The sequence below is a fragment of the Nanorana parkeri genome, unplaced genomic scaffold (assembly GCF_000935625.1).
Source record: "Nanorana parkeri isolate BGI_ZX_2015 unplaced genomic scaffold, ASM93562v1 scaffold2961, whole genome shotgun sequence".
NCBI classification, from domain to species: Eukaryota; Metazoa; Chordata; class Amphibia; order Anura; family Dicroglossidae; genus Nanorana; species Nanorana parkeri.
In genome coordinates this window covers 9,617-19,232 of record NW_017309229.1, presented here as the reverse complement: position 1 = coordinate 19,232, position 9,616 = coordinate 9,617, and positions in this window count along the sequence as shown.

Genomic DNA, 9,616 nt, shown 5'->3' with positions numbered 1-9,616 from the left:
CAGACAAGCTACAGGAGATAGTCAGAGACTGCAGACATACTGCAGGAGATGGTCAGAGACTGTAGACAAAGTACAGGAGATGGTCAGAGACTGCAGACAAAGTACAGGAGATGGTCAGAGACTGCAGACATACTGGAGGAGATGGTCAGAGACTGCAGACATAGTACAGAAGATGGTCAGAGACTGCAGACATACTGGAGGAGATGGTCAGAGACTGCAGACATAATACAGGAGATGGTCAGAGACTGCAGACATAATACAGGAGATGGTCAGAGACTGCAGACATAGTACAGGAGAGGGTCAGAGACTGCAGACATACTAGAGGAGATGGTCAGAAACTGCAGGCATACTGGAGGAGATGGTAGTTAGAGACTGCAGACATGATACAGGAGATGGTCAGAGACTGCAGACATAGTACAGGAGGTGGTCAGAGACTGCAGACATGCTGGAGGAGATGGTCAGAGACTGCAGACATACTAGAGGAGATGACAGTGCAGACATGCCGGCTCTACATTAAGCGAAGGAGACACTTTGATTTTCCCGAAGCGATAGTTAGGGTTTTGGTGACACCTACACTGATTTGGTTACCACAGGAGGGGGCGTCCGGCATTGCCCATCAGCAGCCAAAGGGACATCCACGGTAAGACGCGCCGGGAACTGTGTGTTGAAGACGCTCCATTGGGTGGAATGTATTCTGCAAAATAAAATATACGTTTCGGCAGAAGCTCAATGCAGGACATGTTCAGTCATGTACGTCATGTATGTCATGTAGTCATGTATGTCATGTAGTCATGTATGTCATGTAGTCATGTATGTCATGTAGTCATGTATGTCATGTAGATACCTTGAGTGACTATAAGAGGATTCTCAGGGGGACTTATGATTTGGGGTCACATGTATTATATGACTGATTGTTGTAACTATATACATTTTTAGTTGATACATTGTATCTGTTTTTCTTTTACTATGTGACTATAATCTCTTACAAATAAACTTGTACTACATGATAAAGGATCCCCAGAGCACGATGGAATCCCAGAGACAGCACAGCAGAAGCTTCCTGCTTCCAGTCTCCCATTGTCTTACATTGAGCTCTGCTTGCCCAAAGCCGGGCTAAATGTAGAAAACAACTACCTTCCCGGCGCCCGGAACTGCATGTCCCGGGCGTCAGGAGATAGGAATTCCACAACCCCGCTGCCCCTCTACTCCCTGCTGCCCCTCTACTCCCTGCTGCCCCGAGGCCGGGCCTTGGTTGGCCTTGTGGGAAATCCGGGACCAATCATATATACTTCCATTGTGCCAAGCTGGACTACTGTATGTATATACAGTAGGGATGCGCCAATACCGATACTAGTATTGGTGCCGATACCGAGTATTTGGGGGCAAGTACTTGTACTCGCTCAAATGCTCCGATACCTTCCCCGATACCGGAACTTCCGGTCAGAGGCAGTGCCGTAGGGGAACATGGGGCCAGCTTCTCGTGCAATCAGGAAGCTGGGCTGCGAGTAATGACCCACCTCCCGGCTTCCTGATTGGCTGGGAAGCATCGAGCCGGCCGAACAGCCGCCTCCTTCCTTCCACCGGCTTCCCATCCAATCAGCATGGAGCCGGCTTTCCGACCACTCAGGAAGTCGGGACGGGAGCTATTATTTGCCACCCAGCCTCCTGGTCGCACGGGAAGCTGGCTCCATGCTGATTGGCTGGGAAGCCTGTTTCCCGGCCATTCACAATCAAACAACATGGAGCCGGCTTCCCGGGCAATCAGGGAAGCCTCGGGAAGCCGCTGTTCTGTCGAAATGGCCAACTCGTCGAGATCTCCAACTCATAACGTCACATCCGTTGGAGATTTCGCCGAGATGGTGCTAGCCCTGGCATTTTTCCAAACCTCGTCGACTTATTATTATTACATAGTATTTATATAGCGCCAACAGTTTGCACAGCGCTTTACAATTGCCAATTGCCTTGGCCAATTGCCCTAAGTGCGCCTGTGCGGCCTCGCAATCCTCATCGAGTTCTCCAACCGGCATCACTGCTCGCGCCATCGGATGCCCGCGCAGGCGCACTAACGCAAATGAGAGAATGTAATACTGCCCTTAGGTGGCCGCGCAGGCGCACTGGCGGGAGTTGGAGATCTCGACAAGTTGGACATCTAGATAGAACACTGGCTCCATGCCAGCGGAAGCACAGGTATCGGTACTCGGTATCGGCGAGTACCAATAGCAAAATATAGGTGCTCGTAGTCGATACAGAGAAACCGTTATCGGTGCATCCCTAAGATACAGTACGTGTCTTTATAGCTGGAGTTAAAGGAGAACTATGGGGGTCAGGGCTTTTCCCCATAGTTCTCCTGAGGGTAACGGGAGGACACATACTAGCTTCCTCCCGTCACCCTAAGCTCAGTATATAGAGCGCTACAGCTGGCGGTATACTGAGACGCCGCAGCCGGGACGGATCCCGACATTACTGTCTGGATCCACCCAGCTGCGTGAGTGACAGCTGGCTCTGCCTATCTAGAGGCTGTACCCGCCCCCTCCCCCGTCCGTTCCGCCAGTCAGGGCTGGAGGATCGGAGAGGGGGGAATCCCTGCAGGGAGCCGTGAGTGACAGTCACGGCTCTCTGCAGGGAGATGATCGAGAAGTAAGCGAGCGACGGTATGCGTTCTCTCACTTCCCGATCTACTGAGCCGACCTGTGACAGTCTCATTGTCACAGGTCGGCTCAGATTATGAGGATCAGTGATTTTCACTCGCCTCATAGTTCTCCTTTAAGCTTTGAACAGTGTGAGGGTGGAGCTATCTGTGTGCTCATTGGGAGAATTTGCTTTACTTCCTTTCTCAGTGTCAGAAAAGGAAGTCATGAAAATTGATGGTGGTCACCAGGACAGAAGGTGAGGGTCTCCTGGTGGGGGGACATCTATTTCAATGACACTGGTTGGGTCTCTGGGAGGGGAAATGAAGAGAATTCTCCCCAACAGAGACAGAACCAGTGACACCTGATCAAGGTTCTAACCCTTCCCTGTTCTATCAAAAACCAGACTACGATGTACCCGTACTACTTCGGCCATTATGGAGATGCGCTCCTCGTGCCCTGCTAACACCCCGCCATGTGCTAACTCACCGGTAACAATGAGATTAAAATTCTGACCACTGGTACTTCCATTGGCCAGACGTATGTTTGCCCGATACATGCCCTGGTCTTCCATCTTCAGTTGAGTCATCAACAAGGAGCCATCCTTTAACCCTTGGAGCCTTCCTTTGTACCGTGTATCTCGTATTGAGATATTCTCATTTGGTTTTGTTGTGGCGAAATGGTTTCCACCGGCCGTGACCCAGGTCACGTCCTGTTTCGGGCTCCGTTCGTCCAATTGAATGGTCACGTTGCCTCTTTCTGCGGCAGTGACGTTGGTGACTCCTACCTCGGATACGGCAAACAGTGTACCTGACAAACAACGCAAAAGCGATAATAGATCAGCGTGTGTTCATTGTAATGTTAGCTGAGAACTCTAATGCTGTCTGTTTTGCATGCAGAGATTATACATGCGTAGACTATGCGGCCAACATGCGTGGTGGACACCTGACCATCACGCTCAGATCAACTTAGATTGTCAGGAACCAGATCTGAACCCAGAGCCTCTGCTGTGTCTCTACCCGCTGAGCCACTCTGAAACCTTGGATAACTCCTTGCCCCTCCCTTGAACTTCCTATTTTAGCCACGCCTCTGCACCTCCTGTTTGCCAGATTATTGCGCTCCTGCCATTACGCTCCTCCCTTGAACTTCCTATTTTAGCCACGCCTCTGCACCTCCTGTTTGCCAGATTATTGCGCTCCTGCCATTACGCTCCTCCCTTGTAACTTCCTATTTTAGCCACGCCTCTGCACTTGCTGTTTGCCAGATTATTGCGCTCCTGCCATTACGCTCCTCCCTTGAACTTCCTATTTTAGCCACGCCTCTGCACTTCCTGTTTGCCAGATTATTGCGCTCCTGCCATTATCTTGCTTCCTGCTCCCTCTGTGCTACAATCTGCTCATACTGCTACCCTTGTACCGACCTTTGGCTGCTGATTCACCGACTACTCTCATCGTCTTCCGCTTCATACCCGATACCTTTGGCTACTGACCTCGGCTTGTTCGCTGACTACGCTTCTGCCTGCTCCTCCACCATTACCGCCTGCTTGTGTACCGAACCCGACCTGTTATACTACGAATTGCCTGCTGCTTCAGCTACTGGACTCTGAGCCTGATCCCAGATCGTGACATAAATATTCCATTCCAAAACCATGGCCATTAATATGAAGGTAGCCTTCCTTGTGGCTATAACACCCTCCAGTCTTCTGGGGAGGCTTTCCACAAGATTTTGGAGTCTGTGGGAATTTGTGTCCATTTGTGAGGTCAGGTACTGATGTTGGATGAGAAGACCAGGCTCACAATCAGGGTTCCAATTTATTCCAGTAGGGTTGAGGTCAGGACTGTCTGCAAGACACTCCAGTTCTTCCACACCGTACTCCTCAAACCATGTTGGATGGTAGGACCAGGCTCACAGTCTGGTTTTAATTCATCCCAAATGTATTCAATAGAGTTGAGGTCTGGGCTCTATGCCGGACACTCGAGTTCCTCCACAGCAAATTGTTAAAACCATGTTGGACAAGAGGACCTGGCTCACAGTCTGGTTCCAATTCATCCCTAAGGTATTCAGTAGGGTTGGGGTCAGGGATCTGTGTAGGACACTCAAGTTCCTTTACAGCAAACTCCTCAAAACATGTTGGACGGTAGGACCAGGCTCACAGTCTGGATCTAATTCATCCCAAAGGTATTCAGTAGGGTTGAGGTCAGGGCTCTGTGTAGGCCACTCGAGTTCCTCCACAACTGGTCACACCAGGTCTTTATGGAGATGGCTTTGTACACAGAGGACAGTCATGGTGGGACAGAAAAGGGCCTTCACCCAACTGGTCAAGCCATGTCTTTATGGAGATGGCTTTGTACACCGGGGACTGTCATGGTGGGACAGAAAAGGGCCTTCACCCAACTGGTCACACCATGTCTTTATGGAGATGGCTTTGTACACAGAGGACAGTCATGGTGGGACAGAAAAGGGCTTTCACCCAACTGGTCACACCATGTCTTTATGGAGATGGCTTTGTACACCGGGGACTGTCATGGTGGGACAGAAAAGGGTCTTCACCAAACTGTGACTACAAGGCTGGGGGAGCTCAAGTGTCTACAATGTCTTTGTATGATGTAGAATTCACAGGACCCTTCGCTGGGAACACCTGAACTCATTGGGAGGGGGGGTCCACATACTTTTGACCAATATTAGGTGTGATGGTCAGGAGTCCATATATTTTTTGGCATCAGTATTAGCATACAGGGTTAGCTTGCGTTAAAGTGAACCTGTGATTTTCTCATGTAGCGCAAAGCAACAAGTTAATTTTGATGCTGTAGCTGCTTTTACTTACATTTCCTTTGTTACCCCATCCGGGGAAGGGAAGTAGCATATCCAGAACTAGGTATGTCTTGAGGGCATCACCATGCCCGCTATAACGATGTCATCGTGCATAGGTTGGTTGGAAATACCACATGTATTGCTCAGGAGAGCTATCAGAGCCTCAATGTCTTTGCAATGCACAGGCCTCATATTGCGGACTTTGGTAACGGTCAACATGGGTTCCAGTTTTGGGGCCCTTGACAGGTTCCTTTGTACCCCCTGCATCCTGTCCAGTCCTAACACAGCCACTATTACCAAGACGACACGGCAAAGTCATGCAATGCTCCTCATTAGTATGAGACATGCACAGATGTTATTGTGGGGACCTTAGAAAAAAAAAAACTCACTGAGTTGGAGAGGAAGAAGGACCATCAACCAGCAACAGAAGCCTTTCATGTTTTCCGAAGACTATGTTCCGCTTCACTGAAGAAAAAAAAGAAGTCAAAGAGACATCGGCAATTGTATCTACACAAAACGAGTGGGGCTATTAAAGGAGAACTATGGGGTCAGTGTTTTTCCCCGTAGTTCTTTTAAGGGTCATAGGAGGACACAAACTAGCGTCCTCCCGTCACCCAAAGCTCAGTATATAGGGAGCTACAGCTCGCGGTATACTGAGACGCCACAGCCGGGACGGATCCTGACATTACTATCTGGATCCACTGCGTGATTGACAGCTGGCTCTGCCTATCTAGAGGTAGAGCCAGCTGTACCCGCCCCCTCCCCCGTCCGTTCCTCCAGTCAGCGCTGGAGGATCGAAGCGGGGAGGGGGGGAGAGACGGTAATTTAGTTTTGCTTGGCCAAAGCAGGGCTAAATTTTAGAAAACAACTACCCGCCCCGGGCATCGGGAGATATCTGTTCCACACCCCTGCTGCCCTTCTACTCCCTGCTGCCCCGAGGCCGGGCCTTGGTTGGCCTTGTGGGAAATCCGGCCCTGCGTGTGATGTATGCAGATTGAGGCGGGTCAGGAGTCCACACAAGCGCCCTTTATATCGGCGCAGCCGGATCAAGGGAAACCCAACCGATTTCAGGCCCCCCCCGCCCAGCTCCATCGCACATCGGGACAGCGCCGAAGACCTATTGCTTCGTCCCAAATTACACCCACGAGGGTAGACGGAACCGTCTGCTATGCGTGGCGGAGCAGCATGAAGCCCGGAGGTGCCAGGCAACAGCACCGTCTCACACAGATAGAAGGGGGGGAGAGAGGGGGGGGGGGGGTGATGCCTGGGTGCGGACTGTCCCCAGAATGTGAAAGGGGAACTGGCCCGATAAACAGATCCCAGGTAAGAGAGGTGACACCCCCAAACACGTCCTTAACCCCTCCATCCACCACCAAATATATTATCAATAGATCATCATCAAGGAACGCACATACAGAAACTTATTCCAATTAATTAGAACAGTAACATAGATATAACTAAGGTCCAGCGGCGTAACAATCACCATAGCGACCCAGGCGTCTACATACCCGTCACTGACCTGGCGTACACCACACGCCAAGCAAAATGTATGAACGGCACAGACCACGTGTACTCCGAGTTCCTACCTACTTCCTGCAGGAAACGTGTATCTAAGACCACGTTATAACCTTAGCGCTCACCACAAGGGGCGGCAAGTACGCTTTCACCATTCATTTTTTTACTTTTTTTTTTTTTTCTATCTTTCTAACTGTAGAAAAAAAGATAAAATGTATACAAGATAAATATACAGAAAATATCATTTTATGTTATGACGTTGGCAAAAAGCTTGTATACCGTATATGTATATACACACGTACAGGTATGTACTGATACAAAATTCTATCTCTCCGCCTACATTATCCATCCATCCATCCATCCATCTATCCATTCATCCATCTATCCATTCATCTATCCATCCATTCATCCATCTACCCATCCATTCATTCATCCATCCATCCATTCATTCATCCATCCATCTATCTATCCATTCATTCATCCATCCATCCATCTATCCATTCATTCATTCATCCATCCATCTATCCATCCATTCATCCATCCATTCATCCATCTATCCATTCATCCATCTATCCATCCATTCATCCATCTATCCATCTACCCATCCATTCATCCATCTATCCATCCATTCATCCATCCATCTATCCATTCATCTATCCATCCATTCATCCATCTATCCATTCATCCATCCATCCATTCATCTATCCATCCATCCATCCATCTACCCATCCATCTATCCATTCATTCATCCATCTATCCATTCATCCATCCATTCATTCATCCATCCATCTATCCATCCATCTATCCATTCATCCATCCATCTATCCATTCATCCATCCATCTATCCATTCCTTCATCCATCTATCCATTCCTTCATCCATTCATCCATCCATCCATTCATCCATCCATCCATCCATCCATCCATCCATCCATTCATCCATCTATCCATTCATCCATCCATCCATTCATTCATTCATCCATCTATCTATCCATTCATTCATCCATCTATCTATCCATTCATTCATCCATCCATCCATGCATCCATCCATCCATCTATCCATTCATTCATCCATCCATCTATCCATCCATTCATTCATCCATCCATTCATCCATCCATCTATCCATTCATCCATCCATCCATCCATCCATCCATCTATCCATTCATTCATCCATCCATCTATCTATCTATCCATTCATTCATCCATCCATCTATCCATCCATCCATTCATCCATCCATTCATTCATCCATCCATCTATCCATTCATCCATCTGCTGAGTGACCTGTCATGGATGAAGCGCTGACTGTTAATTACAGGGTCGCTGCATCCGGCTTTTGACAGGTAGTTAGGTTACACAAGCAGGGGGCTCCCCCACTGCTTGTGTAACCTAACTTGGTGAGACAAGAGCTGTCACAGCCTCTACTCTATGTTGGAGGCGGGAGCTCTGCGGATGGCTTGGGAAAGCGCCATTGGTCCAAGCTGTCCAATCAAAAAGAAAAACAAACCAATAAAAAATGTTTTCTTTGTTTACATTCGGCAACATTCGGCTATTCACTCAATGCTGTTCGGCCCCTATGAGAATATATGAGAATAGGGGGCGAACGGCAGCGAGTGAGGTTCGGCTCAGCCCATCCAGATGTTGTCGAATATGTTCTTCGGACGAAGCCATGAATGAAGCCAGCTGATGTGCGCCTGATTTTAGCTGATGTACGCAGGGGCGTAACCACAGCAAGGCAAACAAGGCGTTTGCCTTGGGCGGCACTTTGCAGGGGGTGGGGGGAGGCGGGGTATAGGAGGAGCTGAGGCGGGGCTGGGTCAAGTGAGATGCGGCCCAGCCGGCGGAGCTGCGGGCAGATCGATGCTGCCCATACCCCAGCATGTGATGGCAGGATGGCCCGGAGGCTGGCTGGGAGGGCTTAAGGTAAGTAGAGAAGCTCATGTGTACAGGTAAATTGACCCTGCACAGCCCACCATAGATCCTGCACAGCCCAACTGAGAGGTGGGCTATGGGAGCTCTGTGGTGGTCCCCACAAGGTCTCAGGTAGTCAATGCGGGGTCTGTGGTGGGCTATGCGGGGTCCATGGTGGGCTCTACAAGGTCTCACGTGGGCTATGCAGGCTCTATGGTGGGCTATGCGAGGTCTCAGGTGGGCTATGCAGGGTTTGTGGTGGGCTATACGGGGTCTGTAGTAGGCACTGCAAGGTCTCAGGTGGGCTATACAGGGTCTATGGTTGGCTGTGATTGGGTCTGTGGTGGGCTCTACAAAGTCTCAGGTGGGCTATGCGGAGTCTATGATGGGCTATGGTGGGCTCTACAAGGTCTCAGGTGTTCTATGCGGGGGTCTATGGTGGGCTATACGGGGTCTGTGGTGGGCTATGCAGGGTCTGTGGTAGGCACTGCAAGGTCTCAGGTGGGCTATGCGGAGTCTGTCGTGGGCTCTGTGGGGATCTATGCTCGGTTATGCGGGCTCTATGGTGGGCTCCGCAGGATCTATGGTGGGCTCCGCAAGATCTATGGTGGGCTCTGCAAGATCTATGGTGGGCTCTGCAAGATCTATGGTGGGCTCTGCAAGATCTATGGTGGGCTCTGCAAGATCTATGGTGGGCTCCGCAGGATCTATGGTGGGCTCCGCAAGATCTATGGTGGGCTCTGGCAGGATCTATG